Source organism: Primulina huaijiensis, chromosome 3, assembly GCF_012295235.1.
Source record: "Primulina huaijiensis isolate GDHJ02 chromosome 3, ASM1229523v2, whole genome shotgun sequence".
Classification (NCBI taxonomy): domain Eukaryota; kingdom Viridiplantae; phylum Streptophyta; class Magnoliopsida; order Lamiales; family Gesneriaceae; genus Primulina; species Primulina huaijiensis.
Genome location: NC_133308.1, coordinates 9,557,656 through 9,574,799, shown reverse-complemented (window position 1 = coordinate 9,574,799; position 17,144 = coordinate 9,557,656). Strand labels below are relative to the sequence as shown.

At 37.3% G+C, this 17,144-nt stretch overlaps 1 long non-coding RNA gene across 2 annotated transcripts; it reads right to left on the bottom strand.

The window, feature by feature from the left end:
* Nucleotides 1–11,877: 11,877 nt before the first annotated feature.
* Nucleotides 11,878–16,147, bottom strand: LOC140973490 (uncharacterized). Of its 2 annotated transcripts, none has more exons than XR_012174634.1 (3): nt 15,984–16,147; nt 13,866–15,491; nt 11,878–13,776 (listed from the first exon to the last, which is right to left on the bottom strand). It is a non-coding gene; the product is annotated as an uncharacterized lncRNA (long non-coding RNA). The 2 variants fall into 2 exon arrangements; XR_012174635.1 differs by having other exon boundaries at nt 13,866–15,434.
* Nucleotides 16,148–17,144: the final 997 nt, after the last annotated feature.

Here is a 17,144-nt window from a genome sequence, read left to right as displayed (position 1 = left end):
TTAAACAACATCAATGAGGCACATGAATCTGTTTCCGTAGTATGATTTAAAATATCATAATATAACGTTAGCATTTCTTATAAACTATCGAATTTAAATCAATGAACTAAAGCAAAAGAACATAAAAATATTTCAGCGATTTCTAAAAAATATTTTTCTCATTTTTCTTTAATGATATAAATATATTGAACTAAAATATCATCATTATATTTAATATATTCACTAAAATTTCATGCAATGTTAAACAATGTATTAAAAATAAATAAGAAATAGGATAATAAACACCGAATAATTGATCATTGTGTTGGATCGTGTGCTGGGCACCAAAGATACTTCAAACACAATATTCTCCAAGAGCTGCAATAGCTCGTGTTCTAAGAATGTATACACCGATGAATTAGATCGAGTTTGGTTAGAAACCAAGCAGAAAACACTCGAAGTAATCCTTCGTTAAGAAATGCTGATATATTTTATATATTGTGCAACTGAATAACTGAAAAGGGGCAGATTAGTTTTTGCATTCACCAATTCAGTTATGGTGACAACTGAACTGATGGATATTCTTGTTAATCCAGTTAGTTTGAAAACAACAGTTGATCAGTTAAATACACAATATATGTTTATGGATGTTCGGAGACTTCAACTGCTCCTACGTCACCCCTTCTACCTCCTCGGGTAGGATACACTAGAACACTTTGATTTATACAACTACTTGTACAAACACACCCAGCTTAGGACTTACCCACTGCCTAACTGAACTCCTAGACTAGACTGAAGGCAGCACCTTCCAGCCAACACTTGTTTAATGTCTGTGTGTCAAAAACTACATACACAAGTTTATTGTCTTTGTGCAAAACTGTAATTGAGTGGTGGTGTGTGTGCGTGTGTGTGTGTGAGAACTGAACAATGAATATACAGAAGGGTGTTCTCAAATACTGAGGGAAAATAGCTTCTATACTAAGCTGATATCTCTTGAATTGTTCCCTCGCAACAGGACGTAATGCTTCTTGAAAACTTATGAATAATAAGCGTTCCCTTCTTGTTTTTCACACTTTTTGTATCTTTTTGCTGATGATCTTGGCCTGTATTTATAGCAGCAAGATGATCGTATACCAAGACTTGGCGCATGTGACCGTTGCAGGTTGAATATGTTCCTTGGAGTTTGTGTCTCGTCTTTTTTCGACATCTCTTCTGGAACAATTTGTCTTTAAGCTTTGCTGCTCGATCCCTTATTGTTCTTTGACTGGACAAAAGCTTATGTACCTTTGCGCACAGCTGGATTCCAATAATGTTGATTGTCGTGTTCCGCAACTTGATTGCTCCTAACTTAATTTCTGAACTAGTTAGATGAACAGGTCTACAGTTGAAGTGGTGAGATCATTTGGCTCGTCAGCTAAGCTGATTTCACTGGTTCAGTTGAACTGATCAGCTGGGATCTTCATCAGTTAAACACTTCATCAGCTGGCCGGGCTTCTGAAGGTCTCATGTTGAACTACCTTTCAGCTGGTTAGTCAGTTGAATTGATTTAAGATACATCAGTTGGATTTTGTTCAGTTCATAAGATCAGTTGGTGCGTTCAGTTGGCATATCCGATAGTCTTCAGTTTGGGCTGTCAACTGATTATTTCAGTTCTAGTGTTCTGCGCACTTAAGGTAGATTATTAGAAACACAATAACAAGTTTTGTTAACATTAAAATCAAGTAAAGATTGCAAACATAAAATGATCCAACAATCTCCCCCAGATTAAAGCAAGCTAAAATTTACAACTGAATTTTAAAACCTAACTGATTCTCCCCCTTTGTGAGAATCAAAAACAAAATAACAGAAAATTTCAGTTTGAGGGATAACAATTTAAAATCAATTTAACGAAAAGAACAAACTCCCTCTCAACAACTGAATTAAATAAAATTTTAATAACAATTTTTCAGTTCGAGGGATGATTTTAAAGAGAAGGTCTCCCTCAGAAACTGATTTAAAAACTCTTCCTTAAAAATATAATCGATTACACGATTAAAGAAGTTTTAGCAACATTCAAGAAGTTTAGGCAACAAATCTTAAAATAACAGTTCAGTTATATGATGGCTAACTGTATAAACATGATGTTTATTTAGTCAAATAAATGTCCCTTGTATTATACATTTACGTACATCAGCAAGTGTAAGGGAAATTGCTACTACAATAGCAGATAACATCAGATATCAGTTAGTTTATACATAGTAGATGTAACGACCCATTACAGGCCCAGTGGACCGCCCATACGGCCCACTGCCCCAATCGACCCAAGGCTATCCCGATCTTGGGCTCTGCTCTATGGGCCTTGGCCCATCTATGGAACTCTTCCCTAACGGGCTTTCCATAGTTTCGTATGGGTTACTCATAGGATATCCCCCTCCCTACCAAGGGGTTTCTTTCGCCTCCCCAGGACTCGATCCCATGACCTATAGGATAAGTACATTGATATCAAGAGTCCTGGTACCAATTGAGCTACTAGCTGAATTGGTACCAGGATTGTGCTAAGTACCTATATATCCATGTGGTCTTAGGTTCGATCCTGGGAAGGCACAAGCTCCAGTGCATGGGCTGGAGAGTTTTATGAGTAACCCATACGACGCCTATGGAAAGCCCATGAGGGAAGAGTTCCATAGATGGGCCAAGGCCCATAGAACAGAGCCCAAGATCGGGATAGCCTTGGGTCGATTGAGGCAGTGGGCCGTATGGGCGGTCCACTGGGCCTGTAATGGGTCGATTGGGGCAGTGGGCCGTATGGGCGGTCCACTGGGCCTGTAATGGGTCGTTACAATAAAAAGCGTCTTTTATACTAGCTCAATTGGTACCAGACTTGTGCTGAGTATCTATATATCCATGTGGTCATAGGTTCGATCCTGGGAAGGCACAGACTCCAGTTCATGGGCTGGAGAGTTCTATGAGTAACCCGTACGACGCCTATGGAAAGCCCGTGAGGGAAAAGGCCCCATTGAGGGAGCCCAAGATCTGGATAGCATTGGGTCGATTGGGGCAGTGGGCCGTATGGGCGGTCCACTGGGCCTGTAATGAGTCGTTACAGTAGAGCTGAATATACTAACAACTGATCGCCTTGAATGCATTGAATGCTACAGCGATTTTGAATCTCTTTGCCAGAAGAGCAGCTAATTTGACTTGAACTTGATCTTTGTGCAGTCTAACTGGTCGAGCTGACTCAGAACTGGACTCAACTAATGCTGAACCGCATTGATCATCTACTTTGATCTGATATGGCAATGAAGCGGCGGTATACTGCTGATGATTAAGCTCCTAATCATCGGTGTTTCAGCTTAGTTGAGTTCGTCTGTTGATCAGCTGGACTGATAGATAGGCAGCTGAGATCTTGTACGCAGAGCAGTTTAGCTGAACTGCTGTCAGTAGACCTCAAAACCCTGCAAGCAGCTAAGAAACTCAAGTTAAGGAGTTCAGAGAAGTGGCTACAACGTTTGCTGTGCAGCCAAGACCTTCTCTTTAATCCCAGTAAACTCATATAAAATTTTTAAGAGGATTTTGAAATCCATTTTAAATACCAATTTAAAACACATTTTAAAATATCAGTTTTCAAATGTCCTTCTTATAACAACTAGCTCTGATACCACTTGTTGGATCGTGTGTTGGGCACCAAAGGTGCTTCAAACACAATATTCTCCAAGAGCTGCAATAGTTCATGTTCTAAGAATGTATAAACCAATGAATTAGATCGAGTCTGGTTAGAAACCAAGTGGAAAACACTCGAAGTAATCCTTTGTTAAGAAATGCTGATATATTTTATATATTGTGCAACTGAATAACTGAAAAGGGGCAGATTAGTTTTTGCATTCACCAATTCAGTTATGGTGACAACTGAACTGATGGATATTCTTGTTAATCCAGTTAGTTTGAAAACAACAGTTGATCAGTTAAATACACAATATATGTTTATGGATGTTCGGAGACTTCAACTGCTCCTACGTCACCCCTTCTACCTCCTCGGGTAGGATACACTAGAACACTTTGATTTATACAACTACTTGTACAAACACACCCAGCTTAGGACTTACCCACTGCCTAACTGAACTCCTAGACTAGACTGAAGGCAGCACCTTCCAGCCAACACTTGTTTAATGTCTGTGTGTCAAAAACTACATACACAAGTTTATTGTCTTTGTGCAAAACTGTAATTGAGTGGTGGTGTGTGTGCGTGTGTGTGTGTGAGAACTGAACAATGAATATACAGAAGGGTGTTCTCAAATACTGAGGGAAAATAGCTTCTATACTAAGCTGATATCTCTTGAATTGTTCCCTCGCAACAGGACGTAATGCTTCTTGAAAACTTATGAATAATAAGCGTTCCCTTCTTGTTTTTCACACTTTTTGTATCTTTTTGCTGATGATCTTGGCCTGTATTTATAGCAGCAAGATGATCGTATACCAAGACTTGGCGCATGTGACCGTTGCAGGTTGAATATGTTCCTTGGAGTTTGTGTCTCGTCTTTTTTCGACATCTCTTCTGGAACAATTTGTCTTTAAGCTTTGCTGCTCGATCCCTTATTGTTCTTTGACTGGACAAAAGCTTATGTACCTTTGCGCACAGCTGGATTCCAATAATGTTGATTGTCGTGTTCCGCAACTTGATTGCTCCTAACTTAATTTCTGAACTAGTTAGATGAACAGGTCTACAGTTGAAGTGGTGAGATCATTTGGCTCGTCAGCTAAGCTGATTTCACTGGTTCAGTTGAACTGATCAGCTGGGATCTTCATCAGTTAAACACTTCATCAGCTGGCCGGGCTTCTGAAGGTCTCATGTTGAACTACCTTTCAGCTGGTTAGTCAGTTGAATTGATTTAAGATACATCAGTTGGATTTTGTTCAGTTCATAAGATCAGTTGGTGCGTTCAGTTGGCATATCCGATAGTCTTCAGTTTGGGCTGTCAACTGATTATTTCAGTTCTAGTGTTCTGCGCACTTAAGGTAGATTATTAGAAACACAATAACAAGTTTTGTTAACATTAAAATCAAGTAAAGATTGCAAACATAAAATGATCCAACAATCTCCCCCAGATTAAAGCAAGCTAAAATTTACAACTGAATTTTAAAACCTAACTGATTCTCCCCCTTTGTGAGAATCAAAAACAAAATAACAGAAAATTTCAGTTTGAGGGATAACAATTTAAAATCAATTTAACGAAAAGAACAAACTCCCTCTCAACAACTGAATTAAATAAAATTTTAATAACAATTTTTCAGTTCGAGGGATGATTTTAAAGAGAAGGTCTCCCTCAGAAACTGATTTAAAAACTCTTCCTTAAAAATATAATCGATTACACGATTAAAGAAGTTTTAGCAACATTCAAGAAGTTTAGGCAACAAATCTTAAAATAACAGTTCAGTTATATGATGGCTAACTGTATAAACATGATGTTTATTTAGTCAAATAAATGTCCCTTGTATTATACATTTACGTACATCAGCAAGTGTAAGGGAAATTGCTACTACAATAGCAGATAACATCAGATATCAGTTAGTTTATACATAGTAGATGTAACGACCCATTACAGGCCCAGTGGACCGCCCATACGGCCCACTGCCCCAATCGACCCAAGGCTATCCCGATCTTGGGCTCTGCTCTATGGGCCTTGGCCCATCTATGGAACTCTTCCCTAACGGGCTTTCCATAGTTTCGTATGGGTTACTCATAGGATATCCCCCTCCCTACCAAGGGGTTTCTTTCGCCTCCCCAGGACTCGATCCCATGACCTATAGGATAAGTACATTGATATCAAGAGTCCTGGTACCAATTGAGCTACTAGCTGAATTGGTACCAGGATTGTGCTAAGTACCTATATATCCATGTGGTCTTAGGTTCGATCCTGGGAAGGCACAAGCTCCAGTGCATGGGCTGGAGAGTTTTATGAGTAACCCATACGACGCCTATGGAAAGCCCATGAGGGAAGAGTTCCATAGATGGGCCAAGGCCCATAGAACAGAGCCCAAGATCGGGATAGCCTTGGGTCGATTGAGGCAGTGGGCCGTATGGGCGGTCCACTGGGCCTGTAATGGGTCGATTGGGGCAGTGGGCCGTATGGGCGGTCCACTGGGCCTGTAATGGGTCGTTACAATAAAAAGCGTCTTTTATACTAGCTCAATTGGTACCAGACTTGTGCTGAGTATCTATATATCCATGTGGTCATAGGTTCGATCCTGGGAAGGCACAGACTCCAGTTCATGGGCTGGAGAGTTCTATGAGTAACCCGTACGACGCCTATGGAAAGCCCGTGAGGGAAAAGGCCCCATTGAGGGAGCCCAAGATCTGGATAGCATTGGGTCGATTGGGGCAGTGGGCCGTATGGGCGGTCCACTGAGCCTGTAATGAGTCGATACAGTAGAGCTGAATATACTAACCACTGATCGCCTTGAATGCATTGAATGCTACAGCGATTTTGAATCTCTTTGCCAGAAGAGCAGATAATTTGACTTGAACTTGATCTTTGTGCAGTCTAACTGGTCGAGCTGACTCAGAACTGGACTCAACTAATGCTGAACCGCATTGATCATCTACTTTGATCTGATATGGCAATGAAGCGGCGGTATACTGCTGATGATTAAGCTCCTAATCATCGGTGTTTCAGCTTAGTTGAGTTCGTCTGTTGATCAGCTGGACTGATAGATAGGCAGCTGAGATCTTGTACGCAGAGCAGTTTAGCTGAACTGCTGTCAGTAGACCTCAAAACCCTGCAAGCAGCTAAGAAACTCAAGTTAAGGAGTTCAGAGAAGTGGCTACAACGTTTGCTGTGCAGCCAAGACCTTCTCTTTAATCCCAGTAAACTCATATAAAATTTTTAAGAGGATTTTGAAATCCATTTTAAATACCAATTTAAAACACATTTTAAAATATCAGTTTTCAAATGTCCTTCTTAGAACAACTAGCTCTGATACCACTTGTTGGATCGTGTGTTGGGCACCAAAGGTGCTTCAAACACAATATTCTCCAAGAGCTGCAATAGTTCATGTTCTAAGAATGTATAAACCAATGAATTAGATCGAGTCTGGTTAGAAACCAAGTGGAAAACACTCGAAGTAATCCTTTGTTAAGAAATGCTGATATATTTTATATACTGTACAACTGAATAACTAAAAAGGGGTAGATTAGTTTTTGCATTCACCAATTCAGTTATGGTGACAACTCAACTAATGGATACTCTTGCTAATCCAGTTAGTTTGAAAACAACAGTTGATCAGTTAAATACACAATATATGTTTATGGATGTTCGGAGACTTCAACTGCTCCTACGTCATCCCTTCTACCACCTCGGGTAGGATACACTAGAACACTTTGATTTATACAACTACTTGTACAAACACACCCAGCTTAGGACTCACCCACTGCCTAACTGAACTCCTAGACTAGACTGAAGACAGCACCTTCCAGCCAACACTTGTTTAATGTCTGTGTGTCAAAAACTACATACACAAGTTTATTGTCTTTGTGCAAGACTGTATTTGAGTGGTGGTGTGTGTGCGTGTGTGTGAGAACTGAACAATGAATACATCAGAAGGGTGTTCTCACACACTGAGGGAAAATAGCTTCTGTACTAAGCTGATATCTCTTGAATTGTTCCTTGGCAACTAGGCGTAATGCTTCTTGAAAGCTGATGAATAATAAGCGTGCCCTTCTTGTTTTTCACACTCTCTGTATCTTTTTTCTGATGATCTTGGCCTGTATTTATAGAAGCAAGATGACCATATACCAAGACTCAGCGCATGTGACCGTTGCAACTTGAATATGTTCCTTGGAGTTTGTGTCTCGTCTTTTTCCGACATCTCTTCTGGAACAATTTGTCTTTAAGCTTTGCTGCTCGATCCCTTATTGTCCTTTGACTGGACAAAAGCTTATGTACCTTTGCGCACAGTTGGATTCCAATAATGTTGATTGTCGTGTTCTGCAACTTGATTGCTCCTAACTGAATTTCTGAACTGGTTAGAAGAACTGGTCTGCAGTTGAAGAGGTGAGATCAGTTGGCTCGTCAGCTGAGCTGATTTCACTTGTTCAGTTGAACTGATCAGCTAAGATCTTCATCAGTTGAACACTTCATCAGCTGGCCGGGCTTCTGAAGGTCTCATGTTGAACTACCTTTCAGCTGGTTTGTCAGTTGAATTGATTTAAGATACATCAGTTGGATTTTGTTCAGTTCATAAGATCAGTTGGTGCGTTCAGTTGGCGTATCCGATAGTCTTCATTTTGGGCTGTCAACTGATTATTTCAGTTCCAGTTTTATGCGTACTTAAGATAGATTATTAGAAATGTAGTGCCCAAAATCAGTACACGTAAATTCCATGCATTTATTTAATGGTTAAATCATTATTTAAATTTAAAAGTTATTTTTAATGATGTATTATTTATTTAAATTGCATTATGTTATGTGATGCACCTTAAAATGTTTTTCGAGTTTCATGTTTCAGACGATTATTCGAGGCGGAACCGAGGAAAAAACCGGTGACGATTTTTGGCAATTTAAAATGTGGTACTTTATTTTAAGTTGAGAATGGGGCGTTTTAAATAATTTATTTAATTTCAGCATTTTAAAGCCTAATTATTTATTTGGTGATTTAGGAATTTAAAACCTTTAAAATTTATCCATGTTGTGTTTTAAATTTTAATTTGGGATGTGTAGTAAATTATAGGGGGTTAATATTTCAATTAGTATTTTAATTAACACTTAATTAGTCAATTAAGCACTAATTTATTCCTAATTTCCTACACTAACTCACGCACACACACTTATACACACACGCCTAAACGTATAACACACACACATTTCTCTTGTTACCATTTCATCATTTTTTTAAAAGAAAATTTTAGGGTTCTTGGCACTAAAGCAGCCGACCCTTCCCTTCAATATTTCCAGCAAGAATTTTGTTGGTTTTCTTCAAAGAAAATCGAGCCAAGTCGTCCGGGATCGTCTCTCGCATCATCTCCGCTTCGGTATCGCCGTATCATGAGTTTTAATATCAAAAGGCATGTATATACTGTTTCTTTCTGTGTCAATCATGTCATAGTATTCGTTGCAATGTATTTTGTATGAAAATCATGTGATTGTTGTGTAGAAGTTTGAACAATTATGTTCAGATCACTTTTGAAACCGTTTTTGGATCAAAAATTACGTTTTTGCTGTCTTTCTAAATACTGCGAATTTTCGATCATGATTTCGAGAAAACTTTCAACACAAAAATCGTAGAATTTTTTGATACCTTCGATTTGATATAAAATTCAAAAATTTTGGATGCAAATTGAGTGAGTTATGACCGTTTTAGTGGGACTGCTCAAACTGCATTTTTCCGAAAAATATGTTATTGATGAATTCTTGAAGTTTTATGGTTACAGGCTTCGTTGGGGATTGACGGGTGATCACTGCTGCGTTTAGTTATATGGTTAATGCTGTTGGGAAGGTCATTGACATTTTGTTTTGCGTCGTTAGGCACTTGGGAGAACGAGTAGTCGTGAAAACTATTTTGGTGTCAAAGTTTGAGTTTATGGGTTTTATTGTGTTGCGTGTAGTGCGTCGTTTTTTTGGGAACGTTTGGGACATTTTATGGAGTCAAATCAGTTTCATAGTGTCCTAGGATGAGTCTCGATGGATTGGTTCATGAATCATATTTTTGGTTAAGGGTATTAAGAGGCAAATCGCGAGTTTCAGTACACTCGGCGCCCGAGCGGTAATTTCTTACCGCCCGAGTGCCACTCATTCTATCTGAGAGTAGAGCTTCAGAAAACTCAGCGCCCGAGCGGTAACATTTTACCGCCCGCGCGCCACCCTCACTGTCGAGAATTTAATTTTTTTTTTAGCTCGGCGCCCGAGCGCCACTCCTTCTGTCCGAATACTTGGTTTCCCCTTCCTTTCAAGTTCAAATAGTGAGTTCATGTCTTTTGTTGTTGAGAAATGTTCACACAGCACTTTAAGTATTGTTCGGGGTTCGATTTCATGGCTAGTATGATTAAACGAGGTCAAGTCCCGAATGAACTAGAATGTCCTAAGCTACTTATTCACTTTGGTGGTGAGCTTGAGTACCTAAGTCTAAGTTATGCAATTTAAGTATCTTAAAATCATGTTAGTCTGTGCAGTAGCGGCCCCAAAGCGAGCTCCAACGAATCCCTCAACGCCAAGTAAGTATGTTCGACTTGCAAAGAAAATATTTTCAAGTTTGTGAGGTATGCTAATTGTCTTGTGACCAAATTATGTTTGGGGTTGGAAAGCGTTAAATCATGAACGGGGACCAACCCACCCCGTTAAATTATGAACGGGTTTAGATCAGGATTGGAAAGCGTTAAAGCATGAACGGGGACCAATCCACCCGTTAAAGCATGAACGGGGATCTCATGTATGTGACAGTGGATACTTCCCTGTCAGCCCAGTACTGTGGTTTGTCTGATCAGGCATTTATTATGTATGGGTCACTTGCTTTGAAACATGCCTCTACGTAAAATGATGAAGTTATGTATGTTCTAGTATGTTCAAGTATGCAAGCATGTTTAAGAAAAGTTATATGTTGATGGCACGTCTATGTATGTATGTACGTATGTTCATGTTTTGTTATGCAAGTTCCAGTTTCATGTATGTTCTCCTTATTTTAAAGTTGCATGTGGTTTTATTATGTAGTACTTGTTACCTTCCAGTTTATACGTGTTGAGTCTGTAGACTCACTAGACTTGAAAGATGCAGGTGATGAGTATGTTGAGGAGGCTAGAGGTGGGGACCAAGGAGCTGGCTTGGACTGAGTTGAAGGCTAGACCCGAGGACTGCCCAAGTTTTTAAGTTTTTATGAAATGTCGAATACTCTGATTTCACGCTACTGGATATGAAAATTCAAACAAATATTTTGTCAAACTTTATTTTGAGATCTTTTATCCACTGTTGAGACGTACGGTTTTACGTTATCAAGTTTGAAGTTTGATTACTCTTTTAAGAAATTTTTAATTTTTCCGCAAATTTTAAGTAGAAAAAGTACAGTACGTTACAAGAAACACAATAACAAGTTTTTTTAACATCAAAATCAAGTAAAGAATGCAAACATAAAATGTTCCAACACACTGACATCCTTAAACACTTTTAAAATTTCACAAATATTAGTGAATATGTTCCATTGATTTGCAAACAAATAAATATCACGAGTTAGAACATATTGATAAAAATATACATTATAAATCTTTATATTCGAAAGAAGAAAAACCAAATTTATATGTTGAATTCCAATGTGTTGGAACGTCCCGTGCAAACAGTTTAGGCCTCACACTATTGATTTTGCAAATTTTGCCCAATTGTTTCATAATTTGGGGATGTGTCCATAGATAATGAATTGCGATCATAATTGATCTAATATGTTATTCTAATATTTTTTTAATTCATCTTGAATACACAAATTTAAAATATAAGATGTGCACCTAATATGAAAAAAATTTACCCATTTTAGTAGATTCAGATCCTTACCCGTTTGAGACGAGAATTCCGACATTTGAGTTTGATAATGATCAATATAAATTTTCACTGGATGATTTCTCGATGTGTTGAGTTAAAGTTTTATAACCACCTCCTTGTTGAAATTTGTAAGTTTTCGAACAATATTTGCATTTGGCTTGCAAATTATCGGAAGGAAGCGTCACTTTTTCGTAGTGTTTGGTGAAATTATTATATGTGTGTCCGTCCAGGCACCGCTTGATTTTTAGGCGTCGTCAGATTGCTCATACTTTCTTGACTTGGATGATGATGTGTTTGTAGGACCGCCTTTTGTTCTTATTGCTCCTCATCGAAAAAATCAAGATCATAGTCGTCGACAATAAATGAAAGAAAATCATGACCCGCAAACTAGGGCATCTTGTTCCCTTGCCCTTACCACTACTACTTGAAACGACCATTTGTATAAAAATAAAATTAAAGTCATTAGAAAAATAAATAAACAATTAATATTTTTATAATAGAGAAATAAAGTTTGAACTGAGAATTGAGAGACAATTGTGTGGAAAGAAATGAAAGGAGGGGGGAGGGGTATTTATCTGGTTGAATTCGGATTTTTTTTAAAAAAAATCAACGGTCCACCCGCCTGTCCTGGTCGGGTCACCGTTGATCATCAATAGTCACTTCATCATGGCCATATTTTTTTATAAAATAATTTAAATATTTTCAATTCACCGAGTTCGATGGGTTTTTGACCCCAAAATTGTAACCGGACAGTATTTGGTCGATTACGGTCACGATTCCAGGTCTAAATCGTTGGCTTGGTTAACCATAGGCCAGGTCTGCTCCGGGTTCGGGTCTGGTTACGTGTCCAACTTGGCCCGTGGCTATGTCAGCATGGGCCTCTCCTAAACCAGCCCACTAAATCCTTTCATTCGGGTCCTTTGCAATACCGTAATTTTGAAAATAAGCCTTGTCCTCAAGGCTAAGTCTTGAAACTTGATCTTCCATGAATTCTTCCACCCTCCAGCCAAAATCAAAGACAATTAACTCAAAACTGAGATTGAAGAACTTGTTATCAAAATTAAAAAAAAAAAAATCAAATGGATATTCTTCAATGTCTGATTTAATTACCATAGAGATGTTGACTGCATTGTTAAATTCCTGCAACTTCGAGTAAAAATCAAGAAGCTTATTCTTCCACGAACCTTCTAGTAGGAAAATAAAGATGCTAAAGAAAGTCGACTCCACATTCTTTGTATCTTGCATGGTTACCCATGCCACACCAGCAAAAATTATCTTATTTACTTCAGCCCACAAATCTAGCAATTTAATTTCATCATTAGTTTCCCTTTTCCCCTCTCTCATTTCATCAATTTACAGTCTATGTTTCTTGTTAGCTTCAAGCAAGTCGGGCACAATGATAAAAGAGAACTGATCGAACTTTTCTTGCACTGTAAAATCCTCAATAAAATATACTGTTTTGCTCGAATTAATCGCAAGTGCACGAGTCAAATTATATTATACATATGAATACGAATATCGTCCCACATAGACTATATCTCAAAAGTTTTATTTTTAAAAATTAAACAATTAGCTAAATGCAAACGATAAATTGAGATGAAATAATTTGCTAAAAATTCAAAGAAAAATATATTTCAATGGAAAATATCAAAATCAAATGTGGAGGAATTTTTTGGGAATTTCATTTCGCATATTCATGGTTGATTCAAATAGTTAATCTCGGCAGTTGTGTTAGCTTTTGACAAGATTTCCTAAATTTTTAACATACTCTCTCAAGTTATGATAAACTAATTCAACATAATAAAATAATTAAATTTCTTCAATTATTTATCAAAGTTGATTGCTGAACGATTTGTGGAATCCCTAGCTTTCAACCTATTAAAATAGATATCAATGTATATTCAATTTCATATGCCTATGTAAGTTGTAAATTCACATACTATGTTAGTTGTTCCTATTGCAAATCTTCTATCTAATTCACTCGCAATATAAAAATCTCATATAAGTTAGTTACGCTTCAATGATTTAAGTGCAAACAATAACATAATCAAGCATGAAGCATTCAAGAATTAAATTAATAAAACCAACGTTTTGGGGTAGGATACTCTAAATCCCAATAAATGTGAAATTTATCTACTCAATGTCATCATAGAAATATCAAAACAATGTTTGAACTACGTCTTTAAATTAAAAATACTCAAAGAAATTAAGAAGAGAGAAAATGAGGCGTGAAAATTTCAAGTTCTTTCTTGCCTCCTCGACTCCGGACATTTTTCTTGCTTGTGGTGGCTGAGAAGTGTGTAATCTGATTATTTTGTGTATTAGGGCTACTATGAGATATAAATGCATTCAAGATTCCTCAAAAGTTGAAACAAATCGAGTAGATTATTTTACCTATAAAGTCGTGATAGGGCAGTCCAAAAATACTGTCCTAGCACAACATTCACTGTCCCCACACTTGAGACCGCATATGGGCATGCTGGGGCGGCAATAAATTATGGTCTTAGCACCAAGTCTTCTGTTCCCACACTGAAATCTTCATTGTTTTGATTCCTTAATCTTCACGCATTCACGCCGGGGCATTTGAAAAGCACTGCTCTAGCACGACATCTTACGTCCCACTTCATCAATTCTCATAATTTTTTATCTTTTTCACCTACAATTCAATCGACGCTCGTGAGATCACCCAAGGCATGAATTAGCAACAAAATGAAGAAAACATGGACTCAACACATAAACTCATGCAAAAATCAACTAAATCAACATAATAAAAAATGCAACTACGACCCATATCAACTTATCCATACTAACTTTTTTGCTCGTCCTCAAGCAAAATAGGCTACAAAACACAACAAACAGCAGAAACAACTAGTTCAATGGTTATTTCATGGCTATCATTTTCATGCCTCAGTGTGTTTGTGTTATTTTTTTTGTAGTAGCATACATTTCAAATAGATCCATTCTCCAAAATTGTAAGTAATTCAATCGACAATTTAGTGTAAGTCTCCCTCTCATACATCTCTTTTCCACTAGTTACTCACCAACAAAACATAAATAATTAGGAATTCATAGGTACAATTTATGATTCACATTAGGCTACCAAAGAAAATAAAGATTGCACAAAAGGGAGTACATAACTTATTTTCATTTATGAACGATCATATTTTGCATATGAGATTACTATTCTCCATACAGTCCCATTTTTTAGCTAGGAATAAGATTTCATTCCTTTATTTGTCTTCCCCTCATTTTACATCATTTTTTTCAAAAGTTTCTTTCTGCAAGAAACTTTCTTTCACAAGTTCAATTTTTCACGTATGTACTTCCTTAGGACATGGATATTTGGCTTTTGGTTTCAATTTTCTAAGGGTCTAAAGTTTTAGGCTTGATATAAGGATGAATTTCATATGAATTCTTATTTCAAAATAGGCTAAACTCAATTTAATTATCCAATAAAAATTTCCTAAATCATTTTTATGCAGCTGTTAAGTATTTTGTTTCAAAGAATATGCATTCAAGTTTAACAAAAACGTAATGCTTCTCAAATTTACCACAAAAATTTCGAATTCTACTATTATTCATACACTTTACTAGTCCCAACATACATCCTTAAAATTATTCAACAATCACCAACTATTTGTCCTATAACTCTAACAAACCAATGCATAACAATTGGACACTAAAACAAGTAAAATAAAAAGATTACCCCTCCCCATATTATAGTCGTGCAATATACCCATTGCAGTAGATGACAAAAATGCATAATAAAAAATAAAAGAGACACCAAGCAAAATGCAGAAAATACTAACAAAAACCGAAAATAAAAGGGAAAAGAAGGCTTCTCTGATCACTGTACATCCTCGTCCAACGGTGGCCTAAGGATCTTGTGGATGTTGAAACACATATTGGAACTAGAAAGGTGGAGGAGGGTATGCTGGTGGTTCCCATTTGTGTTGCTATGCCCTGCATCAAGGAATCCATCGATGTCATATAGGCATTGTTGACTGCTTGGTACTGGTTCTGGAAATCCACAAAAGCACATAGTTAAGCATCCCTTGTCATTTGTGAGACACCGACGGGGTTGTAATGGTAGTGGTGGTTTGGTGGATCCTTCCTATGTTTCCGTTTGGATGATCAAATTATAATCTGGGTTAACCATCAAAACCTCAAACGGTGACTCATCCACCTCAGGTGTTCCAAAGAATTCATTGACTGTTTTGGAGTTGAATGAAATTAACCGACCCCTAACCACTGCCTTGCCATCAATCCTATATGTTTCATATGTGTAAAACTCTCGTACCAATGGATTTACAGAAGTCTTGGGTTGAACACATAAAAGTTCCCAACCCCTGTCAACAATTCTCTCTTGAATGACTAATTCCTTAGGCAAAAAATCGAAACCCCACTCGGTATAGAACACCTATTTATTTTGGTATGTTCAAACCTCTTCTTAGCATTCTCATTCACAAATCTACCAGAGTTATGAGACGAAGAAGAAGAAGTGTGTGTTACCTTCGCTTTCTTAGGTGCCATATATGAACCTCGAAGTGAAACACGGAAAAAGAACTAGAGTGATGCCTTCAAATCGAGAGAAAGAGGATGTCTGACGACCTGTGCCTACAAATTGAGCTTAAGAGAGTGAAATTTTAGAGGGAAGGTCGATGTTTCAGAGAGAAGAGGATAGGATTCAGGGAAAATGAGGAAAAAAGAATTAACGGAAGAGTTTATTAAGGAAAAAAAAAGGAGTGAATGCAATTTACTTTTTTATCCATGGATTAAAATTTGTTTAAAAACTAATTTTTTTTATTAGTGTTTTAATTTTATATATAATAAAATTTATAATTTAATTAAATAAAAAAATTTATTCGACTCAATTTTTCCATTTTTCTCGACTCAATCCTAGATCTCATTTCATTTCATTTCTTATCTTCACAAAAAATCTTTTTCTTCTCAACCTTCCATCCTCTCATTTTTTGGCTAACAATTAACCACGAATCTATAAATTATTCTTCTGCAACAAATCCAAAAATAAAACTATGTATTGAAAAAAAATTTATTTTGAGATATCAAATTTATTGAGTCTCGTCAGTGTTCACGACCCAAGATGAAGAACTTCACCCTGGTCGTGACACGATCTTTGGCTTCACGACCCATCTTCACGACCCATAGGTCGTGGGTCTTGTGCTTCACGACCCAAAGTGGGTCGTGAAGCACAAGACTCAGGGTCGTGACTTCACGACCCACCCGGGGTCGTGACTTGAAGATTTCACGACCCTTTCACGATCTATGGGTCGTGACACAACCCATTAATTTTAAATTTTTATAATAAATAACCTTTGTTTTGTTTTAAATTTATACAACTAATAATCTTTTTGTTTGTTTTTTTTACAGGTTTACTTTCTCGCTAAACTTGGAAGAAATCAATTTTTTGAATGCAAGTTAACTTTAGGATCAAAAAACGTTGAAATCTGTAAGAAGATTGTATCATTTTTAAATGAGAAAGAGATAGAATATTTGGTGCAGTACACTGAATTTGGTAATTTAATTTTATGTGTTAAGGATTATAACAATTTCAATCAAAACTGAGTCGAGAGTTATGACTCGTCAGAAAATTGGGTCGAGATTATACTCAACCCACGCGACCCAATTTTGGTGGGTCGCGTGGGTCGAGTG